This window comes from Myotis davidii, unplaced genomic scaffold (genome assembly GCF_000327345.1).
Source record: "Myotis davidii unplaced genomic scaffold, ASM32734v1 scaffold46, whole genome shotgun sequence".
In the NCBI taxonomy this organism is placed as follows: Eukaryota; Metazoa; Chordata; class Mammalia; order Chiroptera; family Vespertilionidae; genus Myotis; species Myotis davidii.
The window spans coordinates 12247160-12269573 of record NW_006383006.1 but is presented as its reverse complement, the minus strand read 5'-3'; the positions used below and the strand labels follow the sequence as shown (position 1 = coordinate 12269573).

Here is a 22414-nt window from a genome sequence, read left to right as displayed (position 1 = left end):
CGCCCTTAACTGCACCCCCCTGTCAAACTGGTCACCTCCAACTGCCCCCACCCCCACCGACCTGGTCGCTCCTCACTGCGCCTGTGCTGGCTTGGTTGCCCCTCTGGCACCCTCTGCTGGCTTGGTTGCCCCCAACTGCCCTTCCTACTGGCCTGGTTGCCTCTAACTGCCCCCACTGCTGACCTGGTCACCCCAACTGCCCCACTTAGAAATAAACGTTGGCTTGATTGCCCCTCATGGCCCCCCTTGCTGGCCTGGTTGCTGCCAACTGTCCCCCCAACCCCCCGCTGGCCTGGTTGCCCCTCACGGCCCCCCTCTGCTGGCCTGGTCACTCCTCACTGCCCCCTCTGCCAGCCTGGTCGCCCCACGCAGCCTGCTGCTCAGTCATTTGGTCGTCCCTCACTAACCCCCTGCTGGCCTGGTTGCCCCATGCAGCCTGCTGCTCGGTCGTTCAGTTGACCCTTACTAACCCCGCTGCCGGCCTGGTTGCCCCACACAGCCTGCTGTTCAGTCATTTGGTCATCCCTCACTCACCCCCGTGCTGGCCTGGTTGCCCCATGCAGCCTGGTGTTCAGTCATTTGGTCATCCCTCACTAACGCCCCTGCCGGCCTTGTCACCCCATGCAGCCTGTTCGGTCATCCGTTCAGTCGTCCATTCGGTTGCGATCGCCCCTGGCTTTTTATAGATTATGTCACCATATTTAAAACATGTTTTTTGGGGGTGGAAAATGATATTTTCTCTTGAAAAAAAGGTTGCTTTTCTTCAATATATCCTGCTAGATATACAGATATATATGGTTTGTAGTTTAAATACTTAAGCTCTATCTCACTCTCAGAGTCAAGTAAATTACAGAGCCCACAAACCTGGAATCAACTCAAGGCAACTAAAATGTTTGGCTACTGTGTTATAGGTGAAAACATATTATAAAAGGGGTTTTGTGGTATTTCCAACAGTTGAATTCCGTTGATTTTTTAATACTGAATTCTGACTCTTACTATGACAAATTCTCACTGTTTCATTTCCATGCCTTCCTTCTTAATTGCAAATGATGTAATTTTCTGAGATTTTGTTAATTTTAGTTACTTCTGGGAAAATTTAACCCAAATTATAGATGTTTAGTCCTTGTTTACCTACTTGTGGTTTATGTGAATTGTAGGTCTTGGTTGCTTGATCATTGCTGAGACAGCAGACTAATTGAGTCATATTCTGCATGTCTCAGCAGCACTGTTTTGCCACCTGTGCCCCCTAGGGCTAGCAAAAACTATTGCGTCACATACAGGAATTTTAGAGTATTTGGTGGTGTCTGTAGTGAATCAAATGTGTATGTTAAAATGCTCCGGATGGCACAACAATTATAGTACATATACTGTAGGAGCCAGTCCAAGAAGGGGAGGGGAGAGCAAGGAGAGATGGGATGTGTAGGAGCTCTTCTAGCTAGCAGGGCTCTAAGCTTTCCATTTCAACCCAGCCAAGGTAGATCTGCTTTTATATGCTTTATACTAGTATATCTTGATGGTTTATCGAAGATCTTGTTTGAAAGAATGTAATACTACTAAAAATGATGGGAAAGCAAAGGTCAAAAACCTTGAGTTGTGCACACCAACATCAAGCCCCAGATTTCTGTGGGGACTTAATGAGCACATCACCCACGTGCGTGAGCATCTCTAGAGGCTAGCGGACTCCATCCCGACACACATGTTGATGAATTCTAGAGTAAATGCTGGACTCCTTCATCGCTCTTCTTACCTTAATTTCTATCAGAGAGGATAAGGGATAGCATAAGCTTTAGTCCTTGTCCCTGCTGTGAAAGGGATCACCATTGTTGGTATAGATTTAAGAGTAAATTGGATACCTTGGCTTTGAAACTCAGACAGGAGATTGGACTTGGATACTTGCATAGATTCATTCCTCACACAGGGAGGGAGAGAGCATAGAACAATTGTAAGATTTTAAGTCTGCTCTTTCCTGACTCTCATCTTTGAGTAGGAAGCTGATTGTAGTATCACTTTAATTTCTTTTGCAAAATGCTTATCCAAATTCTCCTGTAATCACTTCTTTAATAGCAGGGCCAATTTAGATCCTTTTGTACTATTGATGAACTTCTATATCACAATGTTATGGCAAATGTGATTTCCATATGTCTAATACAACAAATAGGGGATACATTTGATCTCTGTATTTGTACACCTCATCTATAATAATAAAAGCATAATATGCTAATTAGACCGGACGTCCTTTCAGACAACCTTTCGGACAGCCTTCTGGATGAAGCCGGGGCTGCAAGGGGAGCCTGGGTCCCGAGTGCGAGAGGGAAGCCAGTGCCAGCAGCTGGGGGAAGGAAGGCCTACTCTTCCATGAATTTCATGCCTCTAGTAGTATATAACATACTTCACAGACCTGATCTCATGATAGCCAATAGTCTAATATGATTGCCCCAGAAAGTCCCCTACTTTCTGTACTTGTCCTATTTGCTAATTACTAGTGAATGGAAGATCAGGTTTATTTTAGGATCACTATTCTTCTGCTTGTTTGATGAGACTGCCCTTGAGAATGTATTAGAGTACATTTTCAAATTCATTTTGCACATCTATTGATTAACTAGTCTTGTGCTTACCTTGGGAATAGACATATTAATGAGATGTGCTCCTCATTCTTGAGGCCCTCACCCATGAGAATGCAGAGTTTGGTAGGCAAGATGAGTGTATAAATAGGTTTCCAATTCAGCATAACAAGGTGCCATGAAAGAGGTGTGATCAAAGTGCTGTGGAAGTATGTAGGCATGAAAAACTCCTTTGTATTACTACAGGTTACCCAGAAATTGATGCGTGCAGAGGACTGTGTCCTTGCAACACATGAAAGAAGACACGCAGCTGATGAAGGATTAAATATTAGAGTAGCACCATCTAATATTTAATCCTTAGATTAGGTTCTAAGCCTGGTAGATTTATTTATTTATTTTTAAAAAATATATTTTATTGATTTTTTACAGAGAGGAAGGGAGAGGGATAAAGAGTTAGAAACATCGATGAGAGAGAAACATTGATCAGCTGCCTCTTACACACCCCCTCCTGGGTATGTGCCCGCAACCAAGGTACATGCCCTTGACCGGAATTGAACCTGGGACCCTTCAGTCCGCAGGCTGACGCTCTATCCACTGAGCCAAACTGGTTAGGGCTAAGCCTGGTAGATTTAGGTTATGCACCCCGCCCCCCTTTCCCAGCATATTTAGATTACTGCTCCAAGAAAATTCTGTAAACAACTAAAGATATGGACAACTGGAAACTGTTTTTGATCTTTGCTACCCAGAGAGCATATTATCCTATATAATAAAAGGCTAATATGCAAATTGCTCCCACGGCAGGAGTTCAACCTACCGGGAGTTAGACATGCACTGACTACCAGGGGGTGGCGCAGAACATGGCGGGTGTCGGCAATGTGGCACCAGCAGTGGGCAGCAGTGAAGGTGCTGCTGGTCCCAGTGGGCCCTGACAAAGAGTGGGACCGTGGCGGGATGGTGGCGCAGGTGAGCGGGTGGCACCAGGCCAAGGCAGGTGTGAGTAGGGGCCCTGATCACCTTGCCAGTCACCCCACAGATCAGCCCTGATTGCCGGCCAGGCCTCGAGACTCTACCCATGCTCAAATTTTGTGCACCGGGCCTCTGATACATTCATATAATAATGAGTAAAGAGGAAGCCCATGTATACTTCTGACAAAGTGTGACCTCAAACTAGGGGTCTATTAAAGTGGTAATGTTTTTTGATTGATCTGTTTTCTTGAGTTATTTCACTAACACCTCCAATATCATATGAAAAATGTAGTTTGGCAAGATCTTCTAACAACTGTTGAATAATAGTGGTAGTAATTAACCAGTACATAAAACTGGAAAAATGCTTTAAGAATTCTGTCACAGCCCTGACTGGTTTGGCTCAGTGGATAGAGCGTCAGCTTGTGGATGCAAAGGTCCCAGGTTCGATTCCGGTCAAGGGCATGTACCTTGGTTGCGGGCACATCCCGAGTAGGGACTGTGCAGGAAGCAGCTGCTCGATGTTCCTCTCTCATCGATGTTTCTAACTCTCTATCCCTCTCCCTTCCTGTCTGTAAAAAATCAATAAAATATATATTTAAAAAAATTCACATACCATTGTTCAAGCAAACTGTAACTATAGATAACAAAACCTCAGCTTAGATTGTAGTTATTCATAGAGTTGTTATTCTTTTCTCATACATCATCTATATAGTCTCTGAATTTAGGAGGCTAAGATACAAATGACTGATGTTTTGAATTAAGACTGTTCAGCTAATCAAAGGCTAAACTGTACCTATGCTCCATGTGGAGTATTGGTTGTTCTCTGTCCTTTGCAGCTAGAGCTGCATAAAAGATGATAAAAAAAAAAAAAAGGAGATGTGGTGCACGAGCAGCTCTCGTTTGGTCTCCTTTGTTGAGCTTTTACTCCCAAATTGTTTTTATTATTTTTTGCAATTTTTAAAAGACTTTTGTAGAACATAGTAGTTTGGCTTATTAGAGAGATTCCTCCTCTTTTATGAATTCATATTTTCTTCTTCCCACCCCCATTTTAGAATATGTGCCTGCCACATACTAATTAATCTATGTCATGGGATCACTTCATAATCTTTCTTTAGGAGTCTCTCATTCGGAGAGATTATTTTTCATTGTGAATGTGTGAATAATCTTCTCAGATTCCTGAGTAGCATCAGTGTTACTATTGGAACCAACATGAAATTTTGCTCCTAATTCCTCAGTTCTCTAGGTTCCCCTTCCATTATTGTCTGGTTAGTTGCTGGTATTTTTCTCACTCCCATTTTATCATTACCTGTGAATATTATTAATGTAATGTTTACTGCCTTTTGAAAATTATTAATGAAGAAAACTGTGAAATGGTACTTTTTAATCTTTAAGAGTTGATGCATCAACTGCAATGGAAGGGTCTTTCTCTAACCCGTACCTCTTTAGTGTCTCTGTGATATGCCTTGAAATGATAGTGCTCACATGTCTCGCAGCTAGTTCACACTGAAAGGATATAATCATCTGTTTGATATCACAGCCACTTCCCCAGCTACTGATTGTGATGTCACACATCAAAGACTATTCTCTCTCAGCCGGAAGAAGCTGGAGAGGAGCTGAATCCCCATGATGAACTATCATCCTATTCAAAGCTGGTCAATTCATGAAGAAAAGTAGTCATAATAAGCATTAAATATGCCAGCTAGTTGAAGTATCCGGTTGAATTAAGCTCGGAAAACTTTTCCGTTGTACTGGAATGTTAAAGAAGGCTTTTCAAAAATTTTGAGGAAAATTTGAAAGTTATAGTAATGCAGATGCCAGTAAATATGTAGTGCTAGTACCTTTAAATTAAATGTGAACACTTAAAAATGAATTTTAGGTATAGTTCTAATTTTATATATAAAACTATGTTGCTTGCTATTTCAGACAAAGATAACATACAAAGTCAACAAAGACACTAAATAGAAGTACTTTATTTTGACCTGAATACCTACTTTCATTTTCTCATGGGTTAAATAAAAAGTTCATAGCTTTTGGATGTTTTAAAATGTGCAGAAGATGAGGATATAGTGACAAATATCATTGCAAGGACAAAATATTTGCTCAATTTCTATGAAGCATCCAATGATACACAATCCTATTATTTTTATAATACACTTTTATATAGCATGCATAAAATACATTAGGCAGTCATTGACCACTTCCCAAGAACACATTAGGCAGTCATTGACTACTTCCCAAGAACCTTCAACATTTTTTTAAGTTGTTAAATATATCAACACGAGGGAAAAACTTCCATAAATCAGATCTTCAGGTACTAGCATAAAATTCCTTGCCCATTTGTACCCATGGGATGCTAAGCAATTTTCAACTGTTTAATACAGAATTGATAAAGTTAGCTAATTGATAAAATTTAACTAATTGGTAAAATTAGCTAATATATATATTTTTAAAATTAACTAATATTTTTATTTTTCACTAAAATGAAGAGGAAAATGTAGGTTAGTCCACATTACAATAGTGTTTTGAAAGCTATTTTTTAAACTTCAATGATCATTATTCAGAATGAATTATGATAGAGAAAAACCTTGATTTAGATGGGAAAGAAAATGAAGACTCATTGGGATGGTTGCTGACTAGAATGAAAGGGGAGGAGGGTTGTATCGGTTTGCCCATTGATTGTCATTAGGAGATCAGTCATAGAAGCAAACTCCTCAAACTGGTGGGGTTTTATGAGTCTCTGAATGGTAATAGTGAAGGCGTAAATCCAGAAGACTTCAGAAATACAATTTTATACCCCCTTCAATTCTATTCACTGGAAACAAATTGTTGAACATAATATTGTTAACCTCATGTTTTTTTGCTAAAGTTAATTAAATTATTCCATTATGAGTTGAAATATTAATATTTTAACTTACCAAATATATAATATACACACTTTCAAGGCATATCAGTTTACAAAATATATCATAATGAGGAAAAGATGAAAAGAAATAAGGGTTTAGGTAAATCTCAATGTAGGTTAAAAACTAATACTTTACTTTTAGTTAGAGTTGGTAATACAAAGTAACGATATTTAAATTTCTTAATAAATAAACATTTTTCTTTGCAACAAATTGGTGCATACACTGTCACTGCTTATATTTAAATTGCTGCTTTCTTTTGGTCCTGGAAATTGATGGGTGAATTTCTATAATGAATTCAGATGCAAAAGACTTATGATATTTAAGGTTATTTATAGATTGCCTTGAAAAGAGTGATGGGAACATGTAATTCTCTCTATTAAAATTTGAAAAGAAAGAATTCAGTGAAATAGAAGGGAATAGTTTCAAATTTTACTGTCTTTTAGACAAGTACTGAAAATTACTTCTGATAAATTTCCTTGTATTGTCAGATCTCCATAGTTAGATGTGATTTGCTTTTGTTTCCCGTATCGCCTGTCTTTTAAAATAATAGAAATATATTATTCTAGAATTTTTTTATGAAAAGATTGGCCTTTGAACTTTTCCTATTGAAGTTATAAGAAAACTAATAGGATTGAATTTTGGCTGAAAATCTATGGAGGGAATTAAAATTCTGACAATCGTGTGTGTGTGTGTGTGTGTGTGTGTGTGTGTGTGTGTCTAGAAGTCTCCTCATGGGGTGATTTCTAGGGAATTTCTAAAAGGCACTGTATCCTTTAAAATTCTTTGATGGCTTCAGTAGTTCTTTGCATTTTACAGTCTGGACCATTGATCTGAGTTAAAACTTAAAATACCAGACATCTTTTTGTTCTATTGTTAAATCAAAAAAAGTCCTTATTGAGTCTCTTATAAAAATATGCCCAGGACCTTCAGGGTAAAAAAGCCCATTTCACTTAAGGGTTATGCCCAGTTCACTAGAGATTGTTTTTCTTCAGTGTGAATGAGAGTGACAGCACAGCCTGCTCTTTTTTTGTTATGACAAAAATCAGTCATTGAGCTTTGTCCTATTGCATTAATAGAAATAATATAAAACATGCATTAATTTTTTCCTGTTTTACCCAGTGCCTTCGGAAACAAATTTCATTTGAATATGTTCAGTTAATAGCATCTGTGAATGGCTCTTGTGCCCCATTCAGGGCTCTCTCCATGCATTTTTTCCAGCCATTAAATAACACAAAATTGGGATTTTAAAAACGAAGACAAAGATGGGACCAAGCCAGTAAAAACTGAATGGGATTATTTGGATGTTTTATTATTATAGTGATGAATGATTATTTTATGTAGCATAAGTGAAATAAGACTTCACCCCAGAAGGCTTGAGTTTGCATAAGGATTGCATAAAATTGAAATCTCCTGGCTCATTCACAGCATCAGCAGGTTCAGTTTTATAGTCAACATATAATTTAGTGTAATAAAATTAAATCTTACCTGGTAGTGGTTCGTTTGAAGCTCAGTGATTTGAAACTCTGGCTGGAAATTGTAAGCTTCGATACCTGAGATGCCTCTACGTGCCTTTCGTGTTTTCTTTTGCCACCGTGTTTGATTTCTCGCAGTGCCTCTATCTGTATTCCTGGTAATCCTGTAGCATTAGTCAGGACAGCATGCAACAGATGAAGATTCCATTCGGATAGGGTTATAGAAATAGAGGGTGAATTTTGCCTTTATCTGATGGCAGCGGTTGATCTGACCATGGACAACCTGAGTGTTCAGAACTTATTAAAAATTCATTGAGTGTTTCAGCAATGAGCAGTCCCGGTTCTTTCTATAGACGTTTTGCCTTCTGGAAAAGTTCTGTCCATATTGCAGGATAATACGCACTCCAGAATCAAGTTGCTTACGAAATTATCTGGACAGAAGCATTCCTTGTTTTTCCCAACTTTTCAGTCCATTAGCTCCTTTCTGTAGAGGCTGAAGGGATTTCTTCTGTCCTCCTCATGCTTCTGTGACACACAGTTCTGCTGCACTGTTTTTGAATAGAGAGGGAAAAATCCAAAAGGAAGTACAGCTTTATCATATCTCTGGACAGTGAGTATAGTTGGCATGAATGAAGAGCTGATATGAGCTATTCAAACCAGACAGCTCACTGATGGGATGACGCTTTCATACATAAGCCCATTAATTACTTCTCTGATGGGCAGCAGTGTGCCTGAAAGGGAACGAGCAGGGAGCAGATGATCACACTTGGCTTGCTAGGTGCTCTCGAGCAGCTTGTCACTGACAAGTGGATCCAGGAAAAGCTGCAGCTTTGGAATATGATCAGGTAGAATGGGCTAGAGGTGTTTCGGCAGAGAGTTAAGTGACGTATCTTGGGAGGAAAAAGAGAGCAGAGCACAGAGTCAGCTGGAATAAGGTTCTAAGATGCTTTTGAAAATTTTATTTTCTCCTGTTAGTCCTTTTGACTGGAGGAAAGGACTCTGCATTTAACCTATGCATTGTTTGCAGATTTTGCTGAGCTCTTTCCTCATGATAGAGTTTTCCCGAAAGAAGGGAAATAATTTTTTAAAAGTCTTTGAGATAGAAAAGTGTGTCGTGAGTTTTGAAGATTTGTAGCAGGGAAAAGGCTGCTTTCTGGGAGAGACAAGCCTGTTTTTACACATCTTTGGGAACATGCATTTTGTTGTTGTGGAAAAGCCACTAGGTAGACAATTTTAGTAGGGTCTTCATTTAAAATGTTTCTTAAATTAGGTGGGATTCTGAGTAGCTGTATAAAAGAATAGATCTAAAAATGACAACTTCATGATTTTTGTACTTCATTTTTTTAAATATCAAAAGATGTTTTTTTTCTACTTGCCCACAGTGTCTGCAGTGTTTCTGGACAACAGAATGTTTATGTTTTAAAAATTAGGAAAAATATCAAACATATACAAAACGATGGAAATATAATATGTGAACTTCTATAAACCCATTGCCCAGATTTAGTCATTACCAAGATGTTGCCACATTTAGCCTCATTTGTTATTATTTTTTAGCTGAACTATTTTAAAACAAATCTCATTTCACCCCCACATACTTTAATATGTATATTTTAAAATTATGGACACTTTCCCACATGTCCACTGTGCCATTATCATACCCAATAGTAGCAATAATTAAAATTAACAGTAATCAACAGTGGGGTTAATTGTTAATAATTCTTTGGGGTCATATAATCATAGATTTTAAAAAAAATTAGAATCTAGACACAGTCCACACTTGTAACTGGTTATTAGGCCTTAGAATTTTAAACATTGACTTAGATGATCACATATAGGAAAGAAGTAAAATTCCGTTTTATAGTGGTCTTCGTCACACACTTATAATATGAATATCTACATAAGAAAACATCTCTAGAATATTTTCTTGAAGTTTTTCCACTTAACATTATTCATGGTACTGAAAAGGAATGCCATTTTTATAGGGTAACGATTGGCCACTGGTTACATTCATTGCTTCCTCTAAGTTCTTCTTGACTTGTTCTGGAGTATGTAGTTCACGATTCTGTCCCACCTTCTTGAGGCTCCCTTTGGGGCTGGACAAATTCAATCAAATACATTCCAGGCCCAGTTCTATTTTATTACTTGAAAAAGACCATCTTGCTTGTTTGCCTCATCAAAAAAAATAGAACATTTCTATAATAAATACTCTAAGTTTTAAGCCAATGATTATGAAGCCATTTCCAACATTTGAATGTGACTTTGAGTTCTGTGAAGATCTAGAAAGAGAGAAGTAAAAATCAGATGGGCCCATTGTGTTCATGAGGACCGCTGCCTTTAGTACTATGTGATTATACATGATTATATTATATTGATAAATTTTATATATTTTTTCAACAATATCAGGTTTCCCCCTCTATGAATTCCTATTTCCTATAAGATTTGAACTCCCAGCTCCTTTCTGAAAAAGCAAAGCATTTGTCCAGCTGCCTTCTCTTCTGCTGAAATTCATTCTCATGTATATTCTCTCTGTTTATCTTCTCCCACTCCCCATCTTCCAAGTTGGCTAGATGAAGGAGAATGTGAAGGTGAAATACGGGGAGCCATTAAAGGGGCATGGATGGGAATTATACCTAGGCTCATAGCCACTACTGGAGACCATGCTCCCATGTCTATTTGAGGGATACAGAATACAGCCCTCCAGACAGTCTTCATGTCGTGTTTCCTGTCATATGTCATGTTATGGCGTAATTGTTTGGTAGCTTTGTGTAGCACTCTGTTTTTCACATTATGCCCTGTCTCTTCTATCTTGCTGAACAAGGAGCACAGGTATGTGTTTATTACCTACATATGTGCTTTACTGAGAGCTCAGTAAGTAGTTACTATGACCATTATATATAAAAAAGCTGAATAGAAAAAGGAGAGCCGAAATGCTTCTTTTTCTAAGTTTTCTTTGTAATTTTTCTCCTCAACATGTGTACTTTGCAAATGTCCAGGTTCCACTGTATGGTTGGATAGAGTGGTTCTAGAGGGAACTAGAGTAATAGATTGTGAGTGCATTTTTGGGTGCAAGTCCCCACTCAATTTCAAATCATCATCCCCCAGTGGACTAACTACAAATTGAATTATTAGGAAAACATTGGCCGAAGCAGTGACCTGTAGAGTTCCAAACCAAAAGTAGGGGACTGCTGCCACTGTGAGAGTCACTTTCCCAAGATTTTGCTCTTGATATTCCTGATGTTGATCTTGTTTTTAGAAGCTACATTTATTTTTACTCTCTATAGGAATGGACTTGATGCTTTAGAGGAAGGAATGGTCTCTGTGAATAATATTGTTCAGCAATCTAGAAGATCTAATACCTAGTGGCGTGGCTGGCTTGTTCTCCCCACCCCCAAGCCCCACATGAGGGGTTCTCTTTGATGCGTGTAATAAAGCACAATTTTCTTTTATTCAGATGTTTCAACTCCTATTATTGTCATTTTTAATCTCCCATTTCCACTATGAAGTTGATCAAACAACTTCAGAAGTTTCATAGGCATCATAGACTTTTAAAGAGCTTTAAATATAAGATAAAATCTCCCCCCAAAGTTTTTTTTTTTAAGGTATATTTGGTCCATACCTAGAAGTATGCTCACAGCTGTTTTTGAGTCTTTGTGAAATTATGACTGCTTTTATAAAGAAAAAAAATAAAAAGTATGTCTTCCATTTCTTAGATGAATAGGATTTGTGATTAAAGATTTCATCTGTGGCAACTACTTTTTTTAGGGCATTTTAAATATTCATAATCTCAATTAAATATAATTATTTTTCAGTTAATGTACCAAGAAACAATGTTGCATTTTAAAAGAGTATTGTAGAATCATGAAAGCTCTTTCTAAAATAAATATGCTTGGTGGGCTAGAACTTGTGATGTCTTGATTTGAACTACTAAAGCTGTAATACCAACAAGTTAAGCCTTTGGCATTAAGTTGTAAAAGTAAATAAATTGAATTGCATAAAAAAAATATGCTTGCCAGGCTGGTGTTGCTCAGTGGTTGAGCATCAACCTATGAATCAGGAGGCCACAGTTTGATTCCTGGTCAGGGCACATGCCAGGGTTTTTGGCTCAATTCCCAGTAGCGGGTGTGCAGGAGGCAGCCAATCATTGATTTTCTCTCATCATTGATGTTTCTATCTTTCTCCCCCCTAGTGAGATCATGTGGTATTTTTCTTTCATTGACTGGCTTATTTCACTTAGCATAATGCTCTCCAGTTCCATCCATGTCATCATTGATGTTTCTATCTCTCTCTCCTCCCCTCCTCTCTAAAACCAATAAAAATATATTTTAAAAAATGCTTGGTTGCTGCTCTTGTTAAAGATGTAAAATTTTTGTTGGCTTACATGGGTCATTCTGATCATTGGAGCTCAGTAATTGTAATAACTGACAAATACTTGATTCCTTATTAGGTACATGATACTATTCTAGGTTCTTTGAATGTATAATGTATCTACTTTTCATAGCTTTGAGGCAGAAACTGTTATAATTTCTACTTTATTAAATTTTATTTTTCATTTACAGTTTACATTTAGTATTGTTTGGTGTTAGTTTCAGGTGTACAGGATAGTGGTTAGACAGTCATATACTTTACTAAGTGTCCTCCCTGATATTTCCAGCACCCACCTGGCACCATACACAGTCACTTCTATTTTGTAAAGGAGGAAACTGAGATGCAGAGAGGTGAAGTAACTTGCTCGAGTTGGCCCAGCTTGTTAGACCTTGAATTGTGGTATGAATCCAGTGAGATTCCCTTACTGAGAAAAAGATCAGGGAGACATGCCCTTTAAGTGTGAGACTCTTGATTATAATTTTGAGAATGGTACCTCTTCAGCATAACCAACATTCTATCAAAATGGGGTCTGCAGTTTCTCTGATATCACAGATGACTGGCAGATGACCCTAGTAGTTGACTACCTTTGAGAAAAAGACTGAATTTAATATAGAAGGACTGTTTCCATCCTAGCTTTCATGCTTAGAACCTATAAAGGAGTGATTTTCTTTCAGAATTGTTTATTCTTGTATAGCCTCTCAATAATATATTTTAGAATACCTGTCATTTATATTTAAAGACATTTAAACTAAGTGTGGTGCTATGAGAGATTTATGAACTAGGTTTATTGTACTTTATAATAAAACTAATTATTAAGAAACAATTAAAGGGGACATATGTAATACTTTCAACAATAAAGATAAAAAAAAGAAATTGCTTTCTTCATAATGTATCACAATCATATAAACTGTGTTTTCACCTTATTTGGACTTGTTTTATGCTTATTTTTAAACTTCTTTAGTTCATTACTCTGTCACAGTACTCCCTAGGGCAGTGATGGCGAACCTGTGTCAGAGGTGACACGCGAACTCATTTTTTTGGTTGATTTTTCTTTGTTAAATGGCATTTAAATATATAAAATAAATATCAATAATATAAGTCTTTGTTTTACTATGGTTGCAAATATCAAAAAATTTCTATATGTGACACGGCACCAGAGTTAAGTTAGGGTTTTTCAAAATGCTGACACGCTGAGCTCTAAAGGTTCGCCATCACTGCCCTAGGGCCTTCACCTGTGTCCTGGTGTTTGGTCCTTTCCAATCTGTCCTCCTCCAGATTTTGACTTCTCTTAGTGAGGTGCAGACACCACTAGAGGTCTCCAGCCCACATAGTAGGAAGCTCTGATATTCCTGGCACACCCTACTCAGTGGAATGGATATGTCCCTTGGGAGACTGGTTACTAATATTTCTCATTAAGTATTTATCACATGCTTCTTATGCTCCAGGTCCTAGACTAGGCTATGTCCTGGGGGGAAATTAAAAAAAAAAAAGATAAGGTCTTTGCCTCCAAGAGCCCTCAGTCTAGTGAGGACACGGAAGTGTGGGCGCATGGTGGTCACTGAGCGCTTGTTAGGCACGGCCACCTCCAATCCTCTCAGATCCCAATCATCAGGGCCGTTGAGACTTCCAGGTTTAGCAGAATCACTCATACTCTTGACCTTCTCTGTAGCTCTTCATCGACAGTGAGGTCACTTCTGCTTTCTTGGTGAGCCTGATGCTGCATCTTAATGGCTCCTGCCAGCCTGATGCTCAAGTGCAAGTAGGGTTATTTGTCTAGGCTCCGGGTTTTGCTTCTGATGCCCTCCTCAGCAGCAGATCTTTAGGGAAGCACTTCATACAGGAGTCAGTCTCTCCCAATCCCAGGGAATAAGGCACCCCTACAATTTGGGACATTTCCATTTTGCTTTGTTAGAGATTTTTTTTTTACACTGCCTCTGTATCTATTTTTGTTCATCAGTTTATAATGGTCTTTATTATCCATAAATGAGTGCGATCATGTGATATTTTTCTTGGCTTCCCAGGGGCTGTAGCAGCCTCGCAGGGGCTGTCTCAGCCTCACAGGGATCATCTCAGCCTCACAGGGGCTGTCGAAGCCTCAACGGGCCGTCCCAGCCTCAAGGGGCCGTTTCAACCTCACAGGGGCCGTCTCAACCTCAACAGGGCCGTCTCAACCTCACCAGGGTTGTCTCAACCTCACCGGGACCATCACAGCCTCACTGGGGCCATCACAGCCTCACTGGGGCCGTCGCAGCCTCACTGGGGCCGTCTCAACCTCAACAGGGCCGCTTCAACCTCGAGACTTTTTTTTTTAAGAAAGGGTCTGTGTCCTATTTGTATTGCTTGTATGTTAGGGTATTTAAGTAAAGAAGTGTCTCATGGTAACATGTTTGTGCACTTACTCTGAGTGAGCCACGAAAAGGCCCTAGCACAGTGCCTGGCACATAGTGTTCACTGTCAGCAGTTGTCATTATCATGATGGAACTTAATTTAATTTTAGTTCTGGAAGGGCCTTCAGAGATAATTTAGTTCATTCCATACAACAGGATTTAGTCTTTTTTTCCTTTTTCATTCAGGCTGTATAACTACAGTTATTATCTCTAGGACTATCTATTCCATATTGAGAGGGCCAAAATTTTAACTCAGTCTTTATCAACTTATTGATTACAGGTTTTCATAAGAATTTGTATTGGATAAATATTTTGAACAAAATGGCAATTTTGAACTTTAAAAGAAGTTAGGGGTGAAATTGGGAAAGCACTAAAAAATGTTTCAACACAAATAGTGATGATCTAGAAAGCCAGGCAATTTGTTTGTCTTTTATCTGTAGCAAGAGTTTGAGGGGAATTCTGAAAATAACAGGTGAATAGCCTTTTGGAGGGTAGACCTACTGTTTTTTAAAGTGTAGAATTCTTAAATACTTAGGTGAACAATTATTGAAGAAACCGTAGCTTGGTTTCAGAAATGAATAACGATATGGATGAATAGAAACTATTGGATTATTTTTTAGATTTAAAAAATACTTGGACAAAATTTGTACCTTAATGTCGTCAAAAAATAATTAACAGAGCCACTTTAAAAGGGAGCTTTAAAATTGCATGGTTTATGCCTCCAATCTTTGGAATGTTAAAACAAGTCAAAATAACCTTTGGACTGGAACTAAAGCAGCATTGTGCCCCAAAAAACTGTTTGCAAAGATAACAAGAAATCAGTTATTCTGACTACTGGGCTGGAAATTAAAAACATTGCTTGGAATTAACATCACTATGTTATATATCTGCACCAATAGAAATGCCTTCCTTCTATTGATGTAATTGCTCACTTTCCCTTTTTTATAAATATCTCATTGCCTTTGTCTCCTAATCGGAACACTGTTTGGGCTTCTGCCTGAATCAGTGCATCCTGATCTCAAACACTTGTTGCCTCTCACTTTGAAAGGCCTTTTAATTTTTAGATAAGCAGTCTATTTAAAAAACCTTAATAAATAGCTAAATAATATTGGGTACCTTTAAGTCAGTGGTTCTCAACCTTGGCTGCTCATTAGAATCACCTGGGAATCATTTTAAAATCCTGATTTCTGGGCCTCATCCTCCAGAAATTCTGTTCTTTGTTATGGGGTAGGGCCACAACATTAGTAACAAAGAAACAGAATTACCAGAGGATGAGGTCCAGAAATCAGAATTTTAAAAAGATTCCCAGGTGATTCTAATGTGCAGCCAAGGTTGAGAACCACTGCTTCAAGTGAATAGGTAATTGTCTGAACCAGCAAGAGAACTATAGGAATAGACACCAGCTATTGCAATTGGAGGAGTTTTGGGGATCCTCTAATAAGAAAAAGTTTTCAGCTAGCATTTTAATAAATTAATTGAAAGGTAGAGGTAAGAGGAAAGCCCTAAGATTCGCGGTAATATGCAATGCCATTCGGGATGAGTCCTAGGGTAGGGCTGTATGAGTGAGAAATGGTATTTGCATTTAGTGTGGGCGTGAATAAGTGAAAATAATCTCGATAATAACTATGTGATGATATGCAGGCAAGTGAGGGGGCATTTGTAGGAAGGTTTTCAGCAAGGGCATGCCTTAACGCCTCCTCCTTGCTGTGTCCTCACATAGTGGAGAGAGGAAGCTCTGGTTTCTCTTCCTCTTCTTAAAGGGCACTAATCCCATCATGGAGGCTCCACTCTCCTGCCCTTCTCTGGACCTAATTACCTACCTCCCAAAGGCCCCACCTCCTAATACCATCACACAGGGGATTAGGGACTCAACATGAATTTAATCCATAACAGTTCCTTAGACTAAGATAATAACATGAAAGGAAAGAGATATACAGATTAAAGGAATATTTTGGAGGTATAAAAGATAGAACTTGCTGATGAATTGGCTGTCTGGATATGATGGAGAGTGAAGTGTTAGAATGACTCAAATGTGTCGGGCAATCTTGGCTAGAAATGCCGTTTGCTGACATTGGAGAAGCTGGGTGGGGAGCAGCTTTGGGAAGGGGAAGGTCAAGGGAGAGAATATTGAACAAGATGGGCTGTGGATCTGGTAATTCTGCCACAGACACTGAGGCATGTGAAAGAATACTGTATAATCATTGCATTGAGAATCAATATACTCCTGTATGTTATAGGTATTTTTGGAAATAGGTATTTTTCTTGTATTGTGATGGTTTTCTCTTGTCTCTGCTATTTACATGCAACAGATACTTATAATTCTCTCCTTGCAGGTATTCCAGGGAGGTAGGAAAGTAATTGATCTTTCAATCTTCCTGTGGGGAGTGTGGCTTGAAAAAACCACTCTAGGAATAAATGGAGTGTACTACTCCATGCCTCCTTGTGCCCCAACCTGGTTGAGAAAAATTTCTTTAACTTCTACGAATGCTTTTTGATCCAAATTAGTATTATTTTTACCTTTTACCTGTCCAAATTCTTCAATTTTTTAAATTTCTGTGGACTCGAGGGAGCTGGAATTTTGACGGCTGTTACTTGGACTGAAGGATATAGTGGCTTATAGGCAGGAAGGGCTTTTCCTTCTCAGATAGCCCAGGCACTTAATTTTTCTAGATAAGGAAGCTGCACACCTGTGAGGTTCCAAAGATGCAGATCTTGCAACAGGTTAACAAGTACATAAGCCCCAAGAATTGGAATCCCAGCCTATAGTTCTTTACATGAGACATACTGTTTACTTAATCTTTCTCATAAGAGAAATTCTTATGAATAAGAAATAAAATGTTTTACAAGAAATCTTTGGTAAGTTAAAAATGGTTATATTGTTCTCTTGAGAGGTTTCATATTTGTAAGTTGATAGGATGGCTACAGCAGTCCTCAGTTGAACACTTTAACACCTAAAATAACTGCATTGTTCTAGGCACAGGCTGTACAAAGGTGACTAAGGAGAAACTCTGTTCCCAAGCAGTTGACATGGAGAGGGGGAGATAAGCATCTAAATGAACAAGGTTGTCCCCAGTGTGGTACTCACTAAAGTGCCACAGGGCAGGAGATAAAATGGGGCTTGCAAGCTGGAGGAAATAGATAGTTTTGCCTGGAGAGACCAGGAAGGTTTTCTAGAGGCAGTGCATTAAGCCGAGTTGGCGAGATGCTTTTTGAATCCCTTCAGTAGACTTAATTCTAAGAAGCCCACTTTATTTTTCTAGTTTATTGCAAAACACTCAAGAGGCTTGTTGTGTACTAAGTGAAGAATGTGATTTAAGATTACATATAAAACATTGCAAACATTTCTTATGGGTATGGCAACAAAACCTGCCACGCACACACAGACTCTCTTTTCCCCTTTTTAACCCATGTGTTCTAGTTGCCATAACAACCTGATTATGGTAGTGCACTTGTGACTATGGTTGAGACTGTGTCAGCAGTTCCTTTATAAGCTGCAATTTTCAGGATTTTAAATTCAATGTCATGTTCTCTTCAGTGACATGAAAGTTCCATCTATCTATTGATTTCATTTTCCAGTTTACTTGAATACCCAAAAGTCATTCTCCCTTCCCCTCCTGTTGAAAAAGTCTACATATTCAGTGCTCAGGATTCTGCTTTGGTTTGCGAATATATTTTTGCTAAAAGAAACCTCCATATCTGATCAAGTTCTCTTTCTTTATAATGAGGAAATCGAGGCACCAAGGGGTTAATAACTTGCCCAAGGGCAAATAATTCAAAGGAATTTAGTAGTCAACACACTGCCACGCTGGTGGTGGTCAGCAGCAGCCCTTACTTAGTGAGCCCTGGCCTTTGATTAAATCTCACAATGACATGCCTTTTCTTTACTTAAATATGTGTCTCTTTGTATATTGGATGTATGTCCTTTCTTGTGTAATGGCATTCTTTTGTCACACACAGTCTGGATTGAGGAAATTTGTTGATATGTCTGTCCTATCTCCACTAAATTGAGTTTCTCAAAGTCAGCCAGCATGCTTCACCCATTTGTCCAGCATTTTTTGGGGAAGAACAGCTCAGCCTCTTCTTCCTTCTTGCTGTGACTCACTTCACTTGGCTTCTGATCTTTTCAGTTGCCTGTTTCTAGTTTTTAGATCTAATGACCCTTCATGGGTGTGTTGTCATTTGACTTTTCCATGAGAGCAAGAGAGGAGGAGATGGGGACAGAGGAAGTGAGCAGGACTCCTAGGCAGAAGGAGAAACACATGAAGTCTGTGGACTCGAGGGAGCTGGAATTTTGACGGCTGTTACTTGGACTGAAGGATATAGTGGTCACAGACAAGTTGAGATATTAAGGGGCCTGAACATAGACTCTACTGGACCTCCTGCCAAGGAATTGGAACTTTGTCTAGTAGGTAATAGGGACTGATTGAAAGGTCATAAGGGGAGTGATATGGGATTACCTAAAACTACTAGAATTGAAGACTGAAATGTGCATAACAAAAGTGAGGCATAGATAGATAGATACACATTCCCCAAAGTAGAAAAATGTTAGTGCACAGAAGGAGCAATGAATTCTGCTTGGGGTATAAAGATGGGGGACTTTTACAAAAGAGGTGATATTTCAGCTGGATTTTAATGGGTAACTGGGATTACACTAGGCAGCGAAGTGGGAGAGGTGGCCTTGGCGACCACTGGATTAGAGTGAGGGACTTTTGTCAAAGAAGAAAGGGCTGGGTGGACTGGGTGGTTTGGCAAAACTACCCTTTGGGTCATACACTGAGCTAATCAATAGGGATGCATCTCTTCTGCAAACCCTAAGAAAATTTAAATCTGTGGTTGATCTTAAAAAATATAAATCACTATTTATTCAAAGAATACTTATTAAGCAGTTACTGTGTGCTGGTCACATGACAGTTTATTGGTCCCAATACCTACCCTGATAGAGTACATTCTTGTATTTTAAGAAGGTTTAAGACAATCAATGCCTTAAGTCTAACCTGCTCTTAATTCTAGTTTATCTAGTTTATCTAAATGTCCTTATTTCAGAAATCCTATGCACCAGGAAATCCTGACATAAGCAAAAATCCTCAAACCCCCAAACTCCAAAGCATTTCAAGTCATTGGGAAAAAGATGGGTTTGTAAACCAACCATGTTGGTCCAAGTGGAGTCATCGCCTGAGAAAAGAAAATGGATTAAAAACTCATACTGTATAGCAGGATAAAGTCTATGTGGGCCCAAAATTTTAATATAAATTTAAAAATTCATAAAAATATTAGAACAAATCACTGATAAATTCCGAGTGTCAGAATAGGGAAAGTCTCTCTAAATATCGCAAAGTCCAGAAACCATTAAAGAAAAGACTGAAATTTAATTAATAAAAATTAAGGATGTCTGCATGGCAACAACCATAATAAAAGCCAAAAGACAAATGATTATGTGCATGGAAGTGGGTTTGGTAGGGAGGATCGTCACTTATATCACAGAGAACTGATTTCCAATGTATATGATGAGTTTTAACAATCTTATTAAAAAAGGGCAAAGGCTATGAGCAGACTGTTCACAGAAAATGAAATGCAAATAAATGAAAAATGCTCAACCCACTCATGATAAGAGAAATGCAAATTGAAATTAAACTGAATACCTATTTTCAGCTATCAGACTGTCAGAGATCAGAAAGTTTGATTAAACGCTGTTGGCAAAGGTGAGGTTGGATAGTTGGAGAAGGGCGTTTGGGTTGAGGGATTGGCAGGAGCAGAGAAATGGAGGCCGAGAAGTCAGGTCAGCAAATTAGAGCAGGGCAGGGACCGGGGATTGGGGGCAAGCATGCAGACACTAGTAAGGAGTGACAGCAAGCTAGTGTCAGGGGAGAAGATAGGGAAACCAGACACATGAAAAGCAATTACTACAAATGTTCATTACTGTAGAGACCAGCAGCCATATAGGTATCAGCAGTCCAAAAATGTCACTTTATAATGATTGATTTGAGTCATCACAAAGGTTATAATATTCCCAGCATTTTCTATTTAAGAAAGCATTAAAGTAGAATTTTAAATGAAATTACGCACATGCAATAAATGGTAATTTAAAGATAGATTTTGTTTTCACTTTTCTCAAATTTAATTTTTAGGGAAAACTGTATTTGAAGTTGAGGAATAAATGGAATATATCTTAACTGTTTTAGTTGCTTATTGCTATTCTTAGCTCCTCTTACAGTGACTTCTGTTACATCACTGAATGTTTAAGACAATAGTGAATACCCCTTTGTCTCTCTCTGGTTGCTAAAGAATAGGTGACATGATTTACAGATTGGGAGGAATTCATACTAGACTTACTGCTAAGGAAGTGGAGTCACAGCAAGACGGAACGGCAATGCTTGGTTTTGAAAAAGCAAGTAATATGTGTAATTTAACAGAATGGTGCTTTTATTTTTAATTCCCATTCTCTCTCCTCCCCCATGTTTCTTATCTTTTTACTACTTCTGCTTCATTGCCCATTCTACTCTCAGAGTTCTAAAATTTATGATCCTCTTTTAAATGAGGTTCTGTCACTCTTCATGATTAGTTTAGTATTGGTGGCAAAAGGTTAGATCAGATAACTACTTGAGATGCCTTTTGGCCTAGGATTATCATTCTCTGCAGTACTTACTGTGGTTGTACTAGTAAGCATTGTACGTTTGTGGATTGTGCCTTCAGATATTATAAGTATTAGGGGCAAATAGGGCACCAAATATTTAATGAGATTCTTGGCTACTTACATTTCTAACAAAGAATTTAATTATATGCTCAACCAAAAAAGTTAATTTACATTTTCGTTCTCACTCACAATTTGGTTGCTGTCTAGACTTAAAAAAATATAATTCTGTGGCCAAGTATATTCAAAAGCTCCTTTGAGTTACTAAGGCAAAAGCTTACGCAAAAAGATAAACCTAATAGGGTACTTTGAGTGCTGATCAGCATAGATCCCCATAGGATTTTCTGATAGGCAAGGCTGAAGGTGCTGTTAAAAAAGAAAGAAGACTGGGATGTTAAATAATCAGTATCTTCTATGGCATCTGAAAAGTAGGTATTATTTTGTATTGGGTTTTTGGATGGCACTGTCCAGTGCAAAGCTGTAGGAAAGATGCCTATTTGATAACTTTTAGTGAACTTATCTAGGCAGAAAATCTAATGATGGAGAAATGGTGACACTGATAACTCAGGTGTTATTCATCTCAATTAAGAATTGGGTTTGTGAAACTCCGAAGTAGATGGAAAAAAAAAAATCTTGTTTCCTGATACTGGGATACTTAGGAATCTATGTATATCCTTGAAGTGTTTTGTTTTCCTCTGTAGCTCCCTGTGGATAGGGTCATGCCAGACTTGCTGTTCCTGTGAGTATGTAGCTGTCCTTTTATAGTGCCACTAGAGGCCTGGTGCATGAAATTTGTGCATGGGGGGGTCCCCTCAGCCCAGCCTGCACCCTCCCCAATCCAGGACCCCTAGAGGGATGCCCGACTGCCGGTTTAGGCCCGATCCGATCGGGCCTAAACCGGCAGTTGGACATCCCTCTCACAATCCTGGACTGCTAGCTCCTAATCGCCCACCTGGCTGCCTGCTTGGTTGCCCTAATTGCCTACCCCCTCCTGCCATCCTGATCGCCCTTCACTGCCTCTGTGTGCCGGCCTGATTACCCCTAACTGCCCCCCTGCCAGTCTGGTCACCCCTAACATCCCCCTGCTGCTGGCCAGGTCACCCCCAACTGCCCCCTCCCTGCCTGCCTGGTC

At 38.9% G+C, this 22414-nt stretch overlaps 2 protein-coding genes across 2 annotated transcripts in view; one reads left to right on the top strand and one right to left on the bottom strand.

The window, feature by feature from the left end:
• CHRM5 (cholinergic receptor, muscarinic 5) overlaps positions 1 to 8464 on the bottom strand; it is a 101588-nt gene extending 93124 nt beyond the window's left edge. Inside the window, exon 1 of the mRNA XM_006778124.2 lies at positions 7916 to 8464. The gene's annotated coding sequence lies outside the window, so the exon portion shown is untranslated. The remainder of the gene's footprint in view (positions 1 to 7915) is intronic.
• The window catches only part of AVEN (apoptosis and caspase activation inhibitor), a 116087-nt gene that overhangs the window by 20666 nt on the left and 73007 nt on the right, over positions 1 to 22414 (top strand). The window lies entirely within an intron of this gene.